The sequence below is a fragment of the Neolamprologus brichardi genome, chromosome 7 (genome assembly GCF_056152115.1).
Source record: "Neolamprologus brichardi isolate AB-2024 chromosome 7, ASM5615211v1, whole genome shotgun sequence".
NCBI lineage: Eukaryota > Metazoa > Chordata > Actinopteri > Cichliformes > Cichlidae > Neolamprologus > Neolamprologus brichardi.
In genome coordinates, this window is record NC_142110.1 from 43,285,713 (window position 1) to 43,306,301 (window position 20,589).

The window sequence follows — 20,589 nt, forward strand, 5'->3', positions numbered from 1 at the left end:
TGAAGGGTGAATTTTAACTCAAAGCTTTTTCTAACCATACCCAAGTGGTTTTAGTGTCTAAGTCTGAGAAAACAACAAAGGAAAGTACGTACAGAATAACTGCTGGGAGCAGCCGACAAACTTCATGATTCAGAATTATGAATGTGATTAGTCAGGACCACAATGGTGGACTGATCAGACATCTGATGAGTAGACAATGGTATAGAGACTATCGTAGTTAAAAAATAAATAAATAAATCATTTTTTGTATTTGATCTTTAATGTTACACACTGTGAGGTTTCAGGTCTATAAACTATCAAACACCAGGAACACCAGCAAACGGGACTGCAATCAGGCCCATGAGAGATTGGAAAATGACCCAGTTTTTGTATTTTACCCTCTGTACACCACCACAGTTGATTTTATATCAAACAGCCACTACTGATGGTTTGTTCTGATTGAGTTGTAGACTTTCAACATTAATTTGAGAGATTAAAGGGAGGGATAGAGCTTTGTATTTGGTAGCTTTTCTGTGGAACTCTCAACATGAGGTTCAGAAACCAAAATAAATCTATCAGAGATAGCAAAAACGTGAAAAGTGGCCAAACCTATAATTGGTTACATTTTGGAAATGAAGGAATGCGCTGTGCTGAGCAAAAGATCTGAAATACCCCGAAAGATTACTAAAGTAGAATTTAAAAGAAAAAAAAGAAAAAGAAAAAAACCCTTTACAATATAGTTAACAACACTCTTCGTGAGTTAGCCGTAGCATTGTTAGAGTCTACAATCAAGAGGTGCCTTGTTCTGAAAAAAGTCTTTGGACAGATGAAACCAAGATTAGCTTGTACCAGAATAATGGGAAGCCAAAAGTATGGAGAAGCACGGAAACAGCTCCTGATCCAAAGCATAGAACATTATCTGTCAAACATGGTGGAGGTAATGTTATGGAATGGGCACATATGGCTGTCAATGGAGCAAGTTAACCATTGTTTAGGGTTCAGAGCTGTACTCTCTTATGCTCTTATGCAGCGTAAATGACCCAAAGCATACTTCAAAAGCAACCCGAGAGTTCCTAAAGGCAAAGAAATGGTCAAGTCACTTACTTAATTGCGAACCAAGAGAACAGAAATTTCAATTAGTGAAGACAATACTAAAAGCTGAAAGACCCCAAATAAGCAGCAAATAAGGTGACTGCAGTAAAGTTCTAGGGAAAGACATCTCAAGGGAGGGACCACATCATTTACTCATGCCCATCTGTTCTAGACTTCAGGCACTCATTTCTTTTATTTATACAAAAAAAAAAAAAAATCAATTTTAGTCTGTTCAGTTACTTTTGATTGTGTGAAAATAGTGTAAATAACTATTTTTTAGTTATAGCAACCTGAATTTGTTTAAGCCTTTGCATTAAAGTTGAAAGTCTGCATTTGAATCACATTTGGGTGCTTGGAATAACAACATACAAAATTAAACATATCTGACTTCTATGTGACTTAAAAATTGTTGAAACAATATAATGTTGTTTATAACAATATATAAAAGCTCATATTTGGAACACACATGGCATCACAGGGTTTCTCCTAAGAAGACACACAGAGCTAATATTAAAAGTCATTAGCAAAGGCAATAGTTGAGGGCTACATAAAAGAAACTGCCATTACCATCTTGTTTAATAGCCTAAAGCTGTTTACTAACTGACGAGCGAAGCAGAATTAATAAAGCATCTTGTTCTTCTTCCAGGATTAAGCTGGTAAGCAAACACAATTTGAATGCAAATTGCTTGGCTGGTGACCACCTGCTAATCAAAAATACTTCCATCACCTGAGAAACTTTGCTGCGAAAATGAAAAATAGAGTTACTTTGCATTTATTGATGTTCAATTTATTATCATTGTTTTTTTTATTCTGTACATTTCAAGCTGCAGTTTTGTGCTTTGTGTTTCAAAAGGCACCTAAAGGCGAGGCTTAAAAACCAGCACAACAGTAAATCACACTTCAAAGGAGGCTAGCTCTAGCTTTTGTCTTTCAGATACAAATACTCAGCTTGGATATTTAAATGAGCAAGCCGAAAAATAAGCCCATATACAGCAACACTGTTTTACCCTTTGGATCACAGGGATCAGTGCACAAATGCGCACACCGTCATGGATATCCTTTTCATTCATTTCTTTTTTCTCCAGTGTCATTAGTGACCACAAGAAGAGCTGATTCGCCACATAAATCTGATGCTATTACACTAGTCAAGCCAATTAGCTGAGTGTTTTGATTGCATTCTTCTAATGAACATTCAAAATTGTGTTGTCAAGCTCTTGCTGGCCCATGCTGTTATTGTAAGTATTACATTAGCTTTAATGAGGTATGAATAGACATGTGCTTTGGTATTTATTTCACTAGAGAGTCTCTCTCTGACTGAATGGCATGAAACACATTTATCTTGAAACCAAAGTCTGCAGAGGATTGTCTGGAAGGAGAGATTCAAACAATGCTTTACAAACAGCAAACACCATGAGACTGTGACAGGAAATGACAAAATAATGACTGCTGAGCTAGCGAGGGGATTGTAATGGTTTTAATGATTTGGAAAATATTATTAATACAGTGTTATGCAACTGTGACAATTCAACAGTTTTAATTGATATGCAGATAGACACTGTTCAATCTGTTAGGCCCAGGGAGTCTTTCAGATACGATGACATGAACGATTAAAAAAAGGAGCTGTGTGTGTGCAGATAATTGCATTAAGTAGGTAATAAAGGAATCAACCAACTCAGGACTGACAAGCATTTAATTGTAACTGTAAAAGAGAGAATAAATGAGCATGGAGTAGCTGAAATATGCACAATAAGTGTACAATATGGTTGTATATATTTCAACTTAAGGAAAAAAAGACATTCCTGAACAACTCAACAGCCTCTTTAAAAATAAAACAAAAATTATATATATATATATATATATATATATATATATATATATATGTGTGTGTGTGTGTGTGTGCGTGTGTGTGTGTATATATATATGTATATAGGCCTATATATGTATATATAGAACTGTAGTCAGATGGTAACAAAGACAGGGAAGGAACGGAGGGGATCAAACTACCAGAAGGCAACATTGCAGACATAGAGGACAGTTACCTGTAGGATCCCGCAGGCGAATGGGAACCATGAAGAGGCCGCTAGGAAAGCTGCAACCACCAAGTACTTGCAGAGGGTCAGGCAAGTCCTGAGGAGTCAGTTGAACGGTAAGAACAAGATCTGGGCCATCAACACCTACGCCCTGCCCGTGATCAGGTACCCAGCTGGGGTAATAGGCTGGCCAAAGGAGGAGATAGAAGCCACTGACATAAAGACAAGAAAGCTCCTTACCATGCATGGAGGGTTATATAAATATATATATATATATATATATATATATATATATATATATATATATATTAGGGGTGCAACGATACACAAAATTCACGGTTCGGTTCGGTTCGGTTCGATACTTTGGTGTCACGGTTCGATATTTTTTCGATACAAAAAAAAATGTTCATGCCTTTTTAATTTGTCATTTATTAAAATTATAAATATATATTTTAACTCAAAAGTGCAGTTTTTAAATTTAATGTTGCTGAAACAACAAAGTAATAAAAAAATAAATCTATCTGATTGAGAAATCACTCATCTTTGGAAAAGAGAATTTATTACAGAGAAATGGCTCTTTCCAAAATAAAAGCTATACTATACGCTTCTTCTGGGCTATATTCTCAGCAGCATTTTAAACATATCAGGTCCTCATAAGGAGAATCATGTGCTGAGTCAACGGCTGTCTAAATGACTCGGGTAAAGTTTGTAGCATGCGTGCTTGTTGTTTTTGTCTGCTTCCACTTGTCTTTGCACTAGGATGATGTCAGAATAAATGTGCAGTCATATTCGTTGTGTTCCCACTAGTGCTGTCAGCGTTAATCTGAAATGAGGTTAACGCCACAACACGGCAAATCTCCGTTAACGAGTTACCGCGGATTGCCCCGTGCATGGGGCTGGACGGCGTCAACACGTTAACAAGCTAACTGCACTAACGCACTAGTTCCCACCCATGTAATTGAGCATTGCGTGGCACATCCAACATACTGTTTTACTTTTGTCCATGACGCGCTTACCTTCAGGGTCATACTTCACATGAAGACCAAAATAGTTCCAAACGCCAGATCTGAATGAGGGTGGGGGAGGTTCAATTTGCCATGTTGCAAGGAGAGCTTAACTTCAGTCTCGCTAGCTTGCCCTGCGGTTAGTTAATCTGCGTTCGACTACTCCGCCTAGGCTGCACTGACAAGCGCAGATCCACTGAGCGCTCAACACAGACAGCACCGTCAGAAGGAAAGTTGATAAAATAAATTTAAAATTTTGTATTGTTCGATACGTATGTGTACCGAGCCGAAAGCACTGTATCGAACGGTTCAATATCGATACGAGTATCGTTGCACCCCTAATATATATATATATATATATATATATATATATATATATATATATATATATATATATATATATGCTAGGGATGCACCGATACCACTTTTTTGGAAACGAGTACGAGTACTTGTATTTCAGTACTCGCCGATACCGATACCGAGTACTTAATAAAAACATGATTTAAATTTACAGGTAACAGCTTTAGTCCTATAATTTAACAAAAAAAACCCAACAAGGGACTGGTTTGGAATTAAGAACATTTATTTAAAATGAAAAGCATGTTGTATGCAACATATTACAGAATAAATAATTGTGAAAAAAAAATTTAAACAGTGACAGTGCAACTCAAGTATTGCTTTCAGTTTATTGTAAACTCTGCCGCTTTGGACAACACAAGGGACATTAATAAACATCTTTGCTATTTAGTGCACAATATTTGAATAAACTAACAACATCCACCAACATAGAACTGTGGCAGTCAGTGCAACTGAGGTAGGTATTAACATCAAGTCTAAGATGACTCACTTAATGGAGAGAAAAAGTGAGTGGCAGGGTTTTTTTTTTAAGAAAAGTAGCTTTTCTGCATTATCAGCAGCCAGACTGTTTCTGTTTTCATCTATAATGTGTGACACTGAGCTAGAAAGCCTTTCACTTTCCACACTGTTACATGGGGCTGCGAGGTATTTACTCGTCTGTTTCTCTGTTTAGAAGTCTCACAAGCACAGTCACAGCTGGGATGACATCAGAGGCTAGTGCGTCGTAGCTGCTCACTTTTTTAGTTAGTTCCTCAAAGGGGGCGAGGATGGCAACAGTCGTCTCCATAAGAGCCCATTGGTGAGCGGTGAGATAGTCAGGGAGTTCGTGCTCGGACACATACACGCCCAGCCCTCGCTTTTGCTCAATGAGGGACTGGAGCATGTAATACATGCTGTTCCAGCGCGTCTGTACGTCCTGCTGCAGTCTCTTTATTGGCTGGTTGAGCTGTCCCTGAATGTCCTCGAGGCGAGAGTAGGCTAAGGCGGAATGTTTAAAATGCCCAACTATTTTCCGTCGCACTGCTATAGCATCAGCTATGCTCCTCTGTGCTAATAAGCATGGGTAAATAAGGCGAATGGGAACCATGAAGAGGCCGCTAGGAAAGCTGCAACCACCAAGTACCTGCAGAGGGTCAGGCAAGTCCTGAGGAGTCAGCTGAACGGTAAGAACAAGATCCGGGCCATCAACACCTACGCCCTGCCCATGATCAGGTACCCAGCTGGGGTAATAGGCTGGCCAAAGGAGGAGATAGAAGCCACTGACATAAAGACAAGAAAGCTCCTTACCATGCATGGAGGGTTTCACCCCAAGTCCAGCACCTTGAGGCTGTACGCTAAGTGGAAGGAAGGAGGCCGGGGACTGGTGAGTGTCAGCACCACAGTCCAGGATGAGACAACGAACATCCACGAATACATCACGAAGTTGGCCCCAACTGACAGCGTGCTCAGTGAATACCTCAGGCAGCAGAAACCCAAGAAAGTGGAGGAAGGCAAGGAACCATCATGGAAGGACAGGCCCCTGCACGGTATGTACCACCGGCAGATAGAGAAGGTGGCTGATACCCAGAAATCCTAAGCAACAATCATGGCAGAACAAGAACAAGCACTAAGCACAAGATCCATTGAGGCTGGGGTCTATCACACCAGGCAAGACCCCAGGTGCAGGCTGTGTAAAGATGCTCCAGAGACAATCCAGCATATAACAGCAGGGTGCAAGATGCTAGCAGGCAGGGCATACATGGAACACCATAACCAAGTGGCCGGCATAGTATACAGAAACATCTGTGCCGAGTATAACCTGGAAGTCCCGGGGTCAAAATGGGAGACGCCCCCAAGGGTGGTGGAGAATGACCGAGCTAAGATCCTGTGGGACTTCCAGATACAGACGGACAAAATGGTGGTGGCTAACCAACCATAGTGGTGGTAGACAAACATGAGAAGACAGCCGTAGTGATCGATGTAGCGGTTCCGAATGACAGCAACATCAGGAAGAAGGAACACGAGAAGCTGGAGAAATACCAAGGGCTCAGAGAAGAGCTCGAGAAGATGTGGAGGATGAAGGTGACGGTGGTCCCAGTGGTAATCGGAGCACTAGGTGCGGTGACTCCCAAGCTAGGCGAGTGGCTCCAGCAGATCCCGGGAACAACAGCGGAGATCTTCGTCCAGAAGAGTGAAGTCCTGGGAACAGCTAAGATACTGCGCAGGACCCTCAAGCTCCCAGGCCTCTGGTAGAGGACCCGAGCTTGAAGGATTGGCCACCCACAGGGTACCACATGGGTAAATAAGCGTGGGCAAACTCTTTGTACTCGTTGTCGTGTTGGGATTTTGGTGCTTGATTAAATTACTTGTGTTAAATGCACTACCTTTTGAGCCTCCTCTGGACAATTTCGCTGAGCACAATTTGCAGTCCGCCTTTGTTTTCGCGTCTTCGTTCACTTTGTAATAGTTCCACACGGCTGACTTGTCTCGCCTGCCCTTCTCTCAGCTCTGAGCTGCAGCCGGGGCCTGGGGGCGGGCACTCGGGGCCTGTGATTAACCCCTTACATGCCGCTCAAACATAGACAGGTCTCAGACCGTGGTATCGGTCCCCGGTATCGGGGGACTTTTAACAAGTACGAGTACTTTAGAAAATGTGGTATCGAGGCCGATACCCGATACCGATACCGGTATCGGTACATCCCTAATATATGCCAATGCAAATGTAGAACTGATTTAGAGGCATTAAATCAAATAGTGCTTGTTAATTAGTAAATCCTGTGTCTGTTCAACAACAGTACATTTTGCCTGTAGAGTATATTTTTTGTTGTTGTTTTTACTACTTTTATTTATTGGATTCAGGTTTACCAAGACAAGTTAAAGCTATTTCTTTGTAAAAGTATAATTATCAAGGAAATTTGACAGATTTTACCTGATAAATTGCTCATGTAAATGTAATAATGTAAAACAAATATTTCCAAATATTTGGTGTAAACCAAGATGACAGGGAACAACGTGGGTTGCTGTAAAAGTCTTCATACAAATGTTTATTGTATGAGAATATTGATGACTGATTGTTATAATTAATACATTAAATTGCTTTTAGTCAGACAAAGAATACACTGGACCTTGTTTTACTGGTTTTAAGGCATTGAATGAATAGCTAGTGCATAGTTCACATATACTTTTAATCGTTAATATTAAGTAAAACTGATATATTACTTTTTATCAAATCATTTCTTTATTGGTCTTCACTGACTCCTGAGGCAGTTATCGGCCCTTTTAGTTTCTTTTTATAAATACTCTCTATTATTTCAAATCAAGCCTATGGCAAAAGCTGAAATAGTGCCAAGATTCAATCACTTTCACCCATTCCTGCTTCAGTAGGAAATGTGTATTGTTTCAGTACAAAATGTGTTTTGTGTGAGTGTCTTCTGAGATGAAAAGCCAGTGATTAAAAACAGCTTTGAAACAAGTGGTAATCAATCATTTTTAACTAAAACCGAATCTGGATATCACTACAAGCTCTACCACTTAAGCTTTCCTATATATGTAAGCTTTTTACAGTTTCTATTAACCTGATATTTGTTCTGAGAAACGAGCCTGAATCGAGTTAATCAAACTAAAAAAAAAAATAAAAAGAAGAAAGAAAACAAATTCCATTGTTCCAGTCCAATGTTAAACTTTGTTCCACTCATATCCATCAACTTATGTTCATTTATTTTGGCAGGCTAACAATAATACAGTATGCAATAATGCAGGTGCTAGCTAAGTTTATCCACAGCAGCGCTGGATCGAATAACTTCTCTGGTGGAAATGCACCTTAAGATTCTGTACTACTTCTAAAACAGAGCTGCTGGGAGTGGTTAAGAGATATGGAAATAGCTAAAACACATCAGATCTCTGCTGCCTTTCCACTGCCCCTATATCAAAAGCTAGATGACTAATGACTACCACCGTGATGTGTCTTCTACTGCATTTTTATTCTTCATCAAATAAGAAGCATATATGCAGATCGATAGGTCACAAACTAAAAATTAATCATTTGATCCACTGCAAACAGAATTCAAATGTAGGATATAAAACAGTACATATAAATCCGCTGCAGCATTCTGACCCTAAAGAACTTTCAGGAGTTTATAGCGAGATCCAGCTTTTGCATCACTTTGCTGTTACCATGGCAATGGAGCTGTGAGAGATCGGAGCCTTCTTCAAATGTTATACTTTGAGTGTGGCATCATCATCATCGTGCTTCCTCTGGAAGTGTTGTCACCCACAGATGACACGATCATCTTCTCTTCATTTCTTCTCCATTTGTTTCCCTCGAGGCGTGTGTATTCAGTCACACCTCTGTCTACATGTGCCTCGATGTGTAAATTTATACTAACATGAGATTTATGATGTGCGGTTTCAGCTTGTCTGCAAAACAAGCTCCACTTGAGCATAAGCTGCCATGGCTTAGACGCGTGTAAAGCTATGCTTAAAACCCACGAGCTCTCAGGTATTACTTTGTAATGTTACTTATCGTTACCTAATTCTTTAAAAAAGATATACAACTACTTTCCTATTATTTTTTATTATTATTATTATTATTATTATTATTATTATTATTATTGTTGTTGTTATATGGCTTTCATTAACCATCCTGCTTTAAAAAATTGTTAAGCCTGAATCATTTCCATTTATTGATCTTGGAGAAGTCAACAGTCACCCAAACTGCTATCTTGAAGCCAATGAATCCTGACAAGTGCCGAGCCTTTTCAAATCTTGTTCAATTAAGGTCTTTCCACCTCCGTGTCCTGCTCTAAAATCCAATTTATATGAGTCTGCATTACCGATGGTAGAGGCCTTCCTGTCAATGCGAGTGTATTTTTCAGCAAATTTCACATTGTTGAGCTATCAAATCAGATAGCTTTCACGGTTGAAAGGTGCTCCTGCTGAAACAAAGTTAAAAAAGAATTGACAATATTCTGTGCATTTCTGACCGAGACAAACTAAAAATATTGAAAATATTCCAGCTGTTCAAAGTACAATTTTCTCTCTTCACATCTTCTTGCATTCTTCATTTAGCTTTTTGCCGTGTGGCTGACGTGACCCGAGCGGACCTGTGGTGATGGCAAGGAAAACGAACAAAAACAAAAACAGATCTGATAAAAACTGCTACTGCAATAATCCAGCAGTACTACCTGCAGCATAACTGTTTTAGAAATAGTAATTTCTTAGATTACTCATGGTAAATAAAATATGCTTAACACATTACTGTTGAACACTGCTCATAAGAAACTTAAAAAGATAATAAAAATCCATCTTCTTCTCTTTAAAAAGTTTTTCTTTCTTCTTTTAACTTTAGAACTAAAATCAAGGGAGGAGAATGTGAAAAATGCAAAATGAAACTAAACATAATCCGCAATCAAAGCAAAACCGAAGGTAAACAAATATCATAATTGCAGTTTGAGACATGGTTACAAGTATTGTCAGTCAGAGTGGTCAAAACCATCATTTTTAGTACATGTTATTAGGCTGTCATTCTTCCAAATTGAGCTACACTTCTCTATTGAGTTAAGTATAATGCTGCAGACAAAGTGAATCAGCTCCATTTGTGTTTTTAGGAGCCTTAAATCTAATTTTGAGCACAGTAACGCTGGCTCTTTTGGGGCTGCTATGGAAATTGTATGGCTGGGACAATGTACAGGAAAGTCTTGGCAGGAAATAATTTGCAGACCTGGAAAGTAAAACAAGGAAAACTTTCTTTGTCCCTGAAGACATTAGATGTGTGAAAAAAAATGTAAAATAGAGCTTTGGATATAATGCTGCGATACTGATTATGTTAAAAAGCCAGATATAATGGTAATGGATTCCATCCAGCAAGCAGGAGGCAACATGTTTAAAGCTGTTGTGTTTCTAATTAAGACCTCTTTGCTTGGTACTGATAGTGACTGACTTTGTATAATTGCTTACACAAATTCTAAATCCCACAGCATGTAAAGTCACAGTTGAGGTGTTTGATGTATACTTTATATTTGACAGATTGACAGCAGTAAAAACTATTTCTTTGGATGTCTTTGATTTTCTCGGCTGGCTCTCTTCATGGTACAGACTTCCCACCTGCATCTGCTTGGCAGGAAACAGTAGGTTATAAGCAGTGACAACAGGGATCCAGTTCTCACTGCTCGGCGAATGTAATCACACTCTATTTCCTGAACTCTGTATTGCGAATCCTTTCATGAAAGTCACTTTTTCTATTCTCCATGTGTTTGTCTGTCTGGCACTCTCTCAAATACAATGGTGCTTACTTTATGCTCTAGATCAGTAACTTGGTTGATCACGGTAGCTTATCCCAGCTACCACAGGGCCAGAGGCGGTGTACACCCAATTTGAACTAATTTCTTACAGTTATTTACATGCTTGGTCTATTTTAGATGCTGTTTTTGTATCACTTTTGTCATTATTCTGATAGACTTGTTGGTCTTTTCCATTAAAAAAAAAAAGATCTAATCTGAAACTTCCCTTCCAATGGACAAATTCATGACTTGCACATATTGCATCAACACGCAGCATCATGTGGTTGTTGGAACACAGAGTGTGCTGCAATGGAGTTATTGTTTCAGTCTGTCCTTACTGATAATATTTCCAAAGAGCAAATATTGGATGACAATGCACTTTCCTCCCAACTTTGAAATAAATAAACAACTGAGCAGAAGAGTAACTGGCGGGGAGCAGAGACTAGACAGGCTGCATTACTCCTCGCAGATGGCTGTCTGGATCTGCTGCAGTGATGGAGGACAGCATGTCATTTTGTGTTACGTGTTTATCATTGTTAGGTGAATTGACACGACCCCAACATTGTTTTTGTTTCCCCTGCTCTTCCCCCAAATCCAAACAGAAATTGCTGACTTTTGGCAGACATGCTTCGTTGCCATGCCCTCAATCTGCTGCTGTGCGAGTACATACAGTAGAGATTAATGAGTATCTGTCTGCTACAATGACAGAAGAGTTCTAAAGGGCACATTGTGTCAATTATAAATTATTTGATGAGTACTTAATTTTATAAGTCATCTCCCCCCTCCCCCCCCCCCTTTTCATGCATATGCAGGTGAAGAATGGTAGGAAGTTTCATAATGTAAAACTTCTAATATTTTTAGTACATTAGCGGGTTGCTTTGTTTTGTTTGACTAAGTGTGTTATATTAGGCTAAGCCACCGCAGATATTTTGGCACTTCTTGTTCAGTGTTTTTTTCTGTCTTGCACTCTTTCTGCAGTCCTATGCATTTTAATGTCGTTGCACCAGTAACACAGGCCTTGGATCTTCTGCACAACTTGGGACTGAGCACTGGGAAAGTATGTATACTACAGTAATTACATCTGTGCAGGTTATTTTTTTTCTTTTTACATTTATTTGCATTATTGACTGTAAACGTGATTTTTACTTCCCAGGATAAATAACCCAAAAGATAACTCTGTGTTCTCTGCCAGATTATTATGTCCTTAAAAACAAAGCAACCCGCTAATGTACTAAAAATATTAGAAGTTTTACATTATGAAACTTCCTACCATTCTTCACCTGCATATGCATTAAAGGGGGGGGGGGGGGGCATTGCTTAGTTCATTGCTGTTTTACATTACATTACATTAATGCATGAACTCAAATACATACAAACTATTCAGAGCATCAATCCAGACACAACAGAACAAAAACTACACAAAAGGGGAACTGAATGGGCAGATCAGCTTAATTTCCAGTTCAGTTGTCTTTAAATTAGGTTCAGTTCTCTTCTGTCAACATCCACCAAATACAGTCATGTGAATGTACAAAACCTTGTGCTAATACATGAATACTTGTGAGTGTTTAAAAGAGTTTAAAAATACATTTATCTAAAAAAGCAAAAGACAATAACAAGCACTATTCTTTGGAAATATCCCAGATTAATACTGCATCAAAGTGTCCCTGCACTTCTTTCTGGTCCAAGTCCAGTCTGGCACCAGTGCCCTCCCACTCCACGGTGAGAGTAACTTGGCTTAGGGTCACACTTGTAAAATTTGAAGGGCCTTTTAATTAAATGGTAGAAATACAGCAAGGTTGGAGAGGCCTTCTTCTTTCTGCAACAGAGAAATGAACTTCAACCAACGTCTTCAGTTATTTATGCTGCTGTCAGACGGATTTATTAAGAAAATCAAAAAAAGAAAAAACATGATTTATGAAGCGCTTTTCTTCATGAAGTGTTTCCTCCATATCAGAGACAAAACAGGTGCTACGCATTCACAGCTTATGGTTTGTAAGCCTGCATCAGTACAGATTCTGTGAAGCATTTTATAAGCCACTTTCCTTTTCCATGCTTGTTGATTTGGAACAGCACATGGCCTGAAAACAACACGCTAATGTCAGTTTTCACTGTGGAAATATTTTGATAGAAATAGTAAACATCTGATATTTTTCAGTGGAAAATTCTTAATTTTTAAATATTACTCAACCATCTGTAATGTTCTTTGTGTTATCATAGCTTCATTATGATAATAAAAGTTTCAGTCTATGTGTGTTTTGTTGACTGAGAGGACATTCAGTAGGTGTTTCAGGGAGTAAGAGTATGAGGTATCCGTCCGTTGTCATATGCTATTTGGTCCATCTACAACTGTACTGACACCTTAGTTTGCATTGGCAGCAATTAGTCAGACTCAATCTTGGTGGATGCTGGACTCTGCCAGGGCTGTTCTTTATTCTTTTATGGTCAGAATTTCTATAGCTTAGCTAGAGGGTGGATGATCAGGTGGATGATGTCCGTGTAGATCTTCTCCGTATTTCATCTCTGCTTTTGAAGAGGATGTGGTCCTGTTGGTTTCTTCTAGAGATGATCTCCAACTCGTACTTGGGTGATTTACAACTGAGTATGAAGTGCCTGGGATTAGAATTAGCACTGCCAAGCCTGCTGGAAAAGGGTGTAAGTGCTCCCTCTAAGCTGGTGACCCAAGTGGTGGTGGGGTGACCGTATCCCAACACAGTGAATATGAGGCAAACACTGTGTTTTTGTCGATGCAGTCTCGACACTGCTGAGTTTTATGTCTGAATTCAATGCCAAATTGCCAAGATGTCTGAATTTTATTGTACTATTATTTTACTCTTCTGTCTGGGAACACTTTTTGGGTGTTTACTTAAATTGGCATACGATTTTTGAGCTATAGCTGACAGCAATTTTTATGCAATTATCCACACATACACTGATATTTTCCCCCCATGTGAAATTGAAAAATAACTTGAACAAAAAGACAAAAACTCTATTTCTCAGAATGTACTGCAGCTTGATTTTTCGTGCGCTAGTTTCCATCATATTCGACATAATTTGCAAAGCTTGTGAATTTTCAGTGACTTGTAACTTCCCCTGATGCCCTGAGTATGGCGTTAGAGACACTAACCTTCTTACGACTATAATATAAAGCCTTCCCTTCATATACATTGGCTAAAATCCATTCTAGTCAAAATGTGAACTATTTAAAATCTTGTTCATTGTCTCAAGTTGTGGGATAGGCAAGGGGACAGGGAGGGAAAAATGCTGTGCAGTCACACATAAAGAGGAACAATCTGTCATCCTAAGTAGAGGAGTTCAAGTATCTCATGGTCCCGTTCACAAGTGAGGGGAGAGTGGAGTGACAGATGGATTGGAGTAGTGTCTGCAGCGATGCGGACACTGTACCAATCTGTTATGGTGAAGAGAGAGCTGAGCATTAACGTGAAGCTGTCGATTTCGAGGTCGATCTGAGTTCCTACCTTCACCTATGGCCACGAGCTGCAGGTAGTGACCGAGAGAATGACACTGACAACACAAGTGGCAGAAGTGAGTGTCCTTCAAAGGGTGTCTGTGCTCTCTCAGATATGGTAGGACCTTGTTAGGGGAGGGGCTCAGAGATGAGCTCTACTCCTCCATAATGACAGAAGCAAGGTGAGGCAATTCAGGCTTCTGACTGGGACTCCTCGTACGTGAGGTGTTTTAGGCATGTCCAACTGGGACAAGGCAAACTCAGGACACGCTTGGAGAGATTATATCGCTCTGCTGGGTCGGGAATGGCATGGCGTCCTGCCTGAAGAGCTGGAGTAGGTGGCCGGGGAGAGGGAGACGTAGGTGTCTCTGTTTAGACTGCTATCACTGTGACCCAGACCTGGATAAGTCCAGAAAATGGATCGATGGGTGTCTGAGTAAAGTGTCTGTCATTTATGTTGCCCTGCATGTGCAGTTTAAGGTACAGACCAGTAGCTTTTATTTATTCCACTTTCTGTATTATAGGCTTGTACTTATTTATGATGGGGCAGGTAAAAGAACAACACTGTCACTTACTTGTTTTGAAAGTTTCAGGATGACAATACTATCATTTTGACTATATCAGTAATATTTTTGAATCACAGCTAAATTTTGCAGTTTTACAACACTCACTGATTCTTTTTTTAAAAAGTTTGAAAAATAACTGCTAATCACAATATTCAACAAATTATACAGTAAGACTTACACATGTAGCCAGATTGTATACCACAAGCACACCCAATGCATTTCTATCTAATCTGAGCCACAAATGCACCATGACACCACAATACAAATTAACATTTGACCAGGGGACACATTTGCACTGTAAATTGTAGGGGTGGTAAGACAGAGTTATTAGTGTTATTATGTCATGCCTTGTGTGTTTCTGTTGATTGTTATTATCCCCTCCTCTGGTCTGCTGAATCACTCTGTGTATTTATTGTTCTCATGCACATCTTTTTGTCCAAGAAATGTGGTTGTATATTAAATATTGCAGTTATTTTCCCACTTAAACTTTTTGGGGTTGTAGTTAGTTGTAAGACTTGTATTTTCTGTCATCTTCTCGTGTCCTTTATTATCTGACTGATAAGAAAAGGCATTTTTCTTGCACTTCATTCTAACACTTGTAAATTATGTTAATTATCAGGTCATGTATGACACAAGGAAATGACTTAACCTCCTAAGACCCGAACTCTTCCACGAAATGCATTTTTAATTTCTCTTTGATATTTGGGCATATTGGGGCCCGATGAATATAAAAACAAAGAATTACCAGATTTTTTTTTTTACCTTATTTTTGTTTTTAAGAAAAATAACAGCCACAAATGAGGATATTCATTTAAAATTTTGATAGAACAGCAGCAGTATAATGTCCTCGTAAGTGGATATCAGGCCCATGTAGAGCAAAATTGAGTATTTTGGTCTAAATACCCAAAATGTGATGTCCACATATGTGGACGCCGGGTCCTAGGAGGTTAAAGCAACATAATACATATGCTTAGATACGCAAATGCATTGCACTCATGAAAATGATTGTGTTTAGCAAAGGAGGCTGAATGGAAAAAACCGGAGAACAAGCTCAATGCTGAGAGTGTGTATTTGACCTGGCACTTGCAGAAGTTGTAATCTTCAGTTGCTGAAAGTTGTGTTTACTGCTGACAGTGTGAGCATCTGATGCCAACAGTCTCTCTCTATATCACTCACTCTCATGGGGTCACTAATGCAACTGCTCTGTGCTTTCCATTTCACACAAGGCAATTGTTTATCCAGTGTTTACAACCCCCACTCTTATCTCTAACTGTTTATTCTTTTTTCCTCCCTCTCACTCTTTTCTCACTTTTTTCTTTGGTCTCTCTGCTGCTCTGTCACCCGTCTTGCCAATAGTTGAGGGGTTGTCAACCCTGATTCACTGTGTGTGACAGGTGTGTGCTAAGCGCCTACTGTTGCCTATCATTGTCCTTGTCACCGCAGTCTTCTTCACTCACAGTGCTTCATATCAAGATCGGTAAATTTATATCAGCACACCTAGATCTGTTTGTGATTGGCTGCGTGTACCCCCACTGCTATACACAGGCATATAGGAAGTAAATTTTTATGAAGGATTTAGATAAATAAAAAGCAGTTATATAGTAAATCACACCATGACTTTCTGCTTTATAAACCTATCAACTACAAGATTGAAAAATACTCAGTCTCCAAGGGACCATTTTCCATCATCATCCATCCAGACTCCCAGAAGGTTTGAATATATTTTTAAAAAGTCTGCAGCAGTCGTCTGCCGGATGTGTAGGAAAACTGGTCAACAACATCAAATGGAGCTTTTAATGAAAGCAAAAAAAAAGCAAAAAAAAGTCACAATCCATGCACCAAAATAGTCAATTAATGTTTTACTTTAAGCTTTACAGATAGCTCACACGGCTTTTATTTAACTAGCCACTTTCCTTCAAATTGTGTTTCTCCTACTGACGTGGTTGCACCCCATAAGTGGCAGTTGTAGTCCTTCCTTCTCACACTGTTCTAATTTAGTGCGAACGCTCCACTATTGTGTTTTGTTGTTGTTAGGCAGCATGGTATTTTAAGCTCTTGTGTGGGCAGCTTTCCGTCTATGCGCCAATAGTCAAATAGAACAAATTAAGCTACAGGTTGTACTATTCTAACCGTACTTGTGTCCTAGTATAATGTATTGACATTTTGATTATTTTTTGGTATTTTTTCACATGGTTTCGCTGAGATTTTTTGTTGTTAGCTTGTTTTTGTTTGGGGTTTTGAACTATTTGTACACTCTTATTTTAATCCTTTTTGTTCTTATTTTATTTGAGTTCCAGTTACTGTGCATACAGTCTGTTATTTGTGCTTTGTTTTCTCAGTGTGTTCCTTTTGTTTACTATAGTCTCTGTGTAGTAGTAATTCTTTGACTTTGACTTTTCAATCAACCTGCTTCATGTGTCTGTATTTGGTTCCTCTAACTTGCAACCCATGGCAGAAAGAACACAATGTAATGTATTGTTCATCAACTATTGATACAATTGCAGAAGGTTAGTGTTTTGCAGTTTTTAGCATACCTCTCTTAAGTCTATTTGTGTGTGTGTGTGTGTGTGTGTGTGTGTGGGGGGGGGGGGGGGGGGGGGGTTACTTACAAGGTTCATTAGAAGTGTCAGTTTTATGCCACATATTATGCTTTAATTTGACATTCTAAGCTAAGCTAATAGGCAGAATGCTACAGGCATAGCTCTAAAGAATGTAGCATCATAGGCAGTGTAGTCCGTGCTGCAGGGAGAATGGACTGCCATACCTGTTATGTGTCTGTGAGCGAGGGAGGGAGAAAAAGGAAAAGTACGAGCTGTCATCGAGCAAAAACGGGAGCTGGAAGTGCAACCGGTGTGTAAATATAATAATGACCACTGCAGCCAAGAAGAGTGCCTGACAAGCCCAGTTGTAAGTAAGCTATTAAGACTCGACTGTACGCTGTGTTCGTGTTTTCCTCCGAAACAATAAGTTCCGTTGGAGCAGCCTTTCAACGCCTCTCTCTGTCTCTTGCAAGCATAGTTGACCCAGACAACAAAGTAAAGCTAGTTTTCGGCTACGAGCCCGACACAGAACCGTATTAGTCAGAGGTCCCTTTACTACTGTCACAGTTCTGGGTCAGTTTCGACCCAGTATTTTGAGTTTTGGATTGTTAGTTTATTTTTGAATAATTGTCGTGGTTTTGGGCACTATGAGGATTATTATTATTAGAATTCTATGTTTCTGTTTATTCATGTTAAGGATTTGTTCTCGGTTGTATCTCACATTTAGTTTAGTTCAGGTTCCATGTGTCATTCTGTCTGTCTGTCTCTCAGGTCTGCGTCTTGGTGTAGTGTTCTCGTTTCCTGTTTTATTGTGAAGGTTTGCGTCTCATGTGAGTGTGTTCAGTTTTCCCTCTGTCTCGTCTTGTTGATTATTCCCAGCTGTGTCCACCACCTGTGTGTAATTCCCATGTTTCTCTGTGTGTATTTAAGTCGTGTCCTCTGTCATCGTAGTTGCTGGTCTGTCTGCGTTCCCACCATGTTTCATCCGTGTGTTCCCTGCCGTCACCATCATGTACCATCGTCTTCCTTCCTTCCTTTATGTTCGTGTTCTTGTTCATGCTCTGTAGTTTAGTTGTCCCAGTATAGTTTAGTTTTCCGTTTCGCCGTTTGCCTCTCTATATTTCGTGTTCAATAAATCACCTTCACACCTTCACGACTGCCTGCGTTTGGATCCTCTTTTTCCTTTTCCACACGGCTCTTCTCACTCGCCGTGACAACTACGGTTCGGAGCCGCGGACCTTCAGTAATAGTAATAAATCACATTCATGTAGTTGTAAAATGCATGATAATATGTTAAGTAATCCAAAGTATTCAGAATACGTTACTCTCATTGAGTAACGTAACGGAATACGTTACAGAATACATTTTAGGGCATGTATTCTGTATTCTGTAATGGAATACATTTTAAAAGTAACCTTCCCAACACTGGTTATTTCCCATCACACGTCTGTGTTTGCATCATTTTGAACAATTCTGAAATATGGCAAAAAACCTGCCCCGAAAAATAAGGAGGATGTGCAAGGATTGTTTGCTCTAAATATGAAAATTAAAATGCTTTTTTGTGCTGTAGCTTCATTCTGTTCTTTTACTATTTATAGGGCTAAAGCTTTTATGTTTTAAGTGGGTCCTTACTTTTTTGGGTGACTGATACTTAAATTCAAAATAAATAACAGAATAAGTAATGGAAGAAAAACAACAGTATGATGACACACACAAAAAGATTTGTGGTAGAAGACCTTAATACTTTGTGATACATGTCAATATAGATGTAGACATCAATACTACTCACAGATAGAAACTAATAGAATTAATGCACTGCTAAATAATTAGTGATAATGTGCCCCCACAGCCCCAAAACAATGCTGTGTAGGAATTTATGGCAGATTCTACAGAGTGAAATGTTTTCTGTTTGAATGTACACTGCCAGCGCCTGCAATTGTGGTTTCTCTGCAGTGTTTGAGAAGCAGAGGTAGAGATGGTATAAACCTGGCAGGTATGTGGGAGTTTTGATCCAATGGATTCTTGTGTAAAATGAAGCTCTGAAGCTTGTCACTCTACTTAATCTAAAATGACAGCATCATCTTTTACCAATTTGTCACACATGTACACTCATCTGCACAGCATACACACACCCAAAACACTTGCATACAAACTAAGCACACTCTCCAGTTCCTATTTGATACAGATGCCATTTCAAATTATTGTTGGTTACTACAACTTTATCAGTTACCTGCACCTTAAAATGTCATGTTTCCACCCCCGACCCCAACCTTCAGCATATCAGTCAGTGTTAAATAGAAGAGCAGAATCAATCTGTTAATTATTGCAATAGGCAAGGTGTCCTAAACTAAGCACAGTATATCTCTTAATCTGTCCAGCTACAGCAAACCTTGGATGATGGTCATGAATGTTCTCACTCACCCCAGACTTTATCCAGAGTCCATAGCTTCTCATTGTGGTTGTAAACAGTTAACTGCAGGATAAAGACAAAGTTCAGTAGCCTGCTCAACTGTGAAATAGACTTCAAATTGCACATAATTAGTGCATAATGAGCTCAATGTGTTCTATACAAGACCCCCACAATCACATTTAAATTAATTAAAGTTTTAATTACCAAATCACCAAAGGTTATTTATATGTTTAAAAAGAACTGAGAAGTTTTGATACTGACTGTTTTTTGGGTCTCTTCTTAAACTTTTCCCACCTATTTTCTTTTTTAATATAATTTAGTAGCATATTGAAAACAATGTTAGGATTTGGTCTTCAGTGCTTGTATTTGCTGCATTAATGGCACACCAGTCACTACCTTGAATGGTTGAATTAATGTTCGTCCTGTCAATGATGAGTAGTGGTGAATCTTAAATTTTGAATCCTCGCAAACTGTGATTGGCGATACTGTCATTGTGGGAAAAAACTAATTATAATGTGAAATAACCTCAGATAAAATCCGGTTATCAGAAAAAAAATCTGCTAAACCCTCAGATATAGTTAAACTGTTATCTTTCTGTCCCGTTTAAAAAAATATTGATAGAAATTAGTTCTCAGAATATTAAAAAAATATACATTTATGCTGTTAAACATTTGCAATAAGGTAAAAGGTGGCTGCAGTGTTGTGAAGGCTACTTATCCGGAGAAGCTCACCCTGTTTTCCCATTCACTTACAAAGAAATACCGTTTAAATCTGCTTCCAGGTATTGCTTCAAAAAGTCACTTCATCACTGTCAAGTCCTTTTTACGTTGAGGTCGTCTGTGATCTGACTCCATGGATGACAGCCTCTCGACCAATCTATCCACATCA

General features: G+C 39.1%; 1 pseudogene; it reads left to right on the forward strand.

Moving 5' to 3' along the window:
* The first annotated feature begins 5,750 nt into the window (after positions 1-5,750).
* LOC148102166 (uncharacterized) lies at positions 5,751-14,371 on the forward strand (annotated as a pseudogene).
* The last annotated feature ends 6,218 nt before the right edge of the window (positions 14,372-20,589 follow it).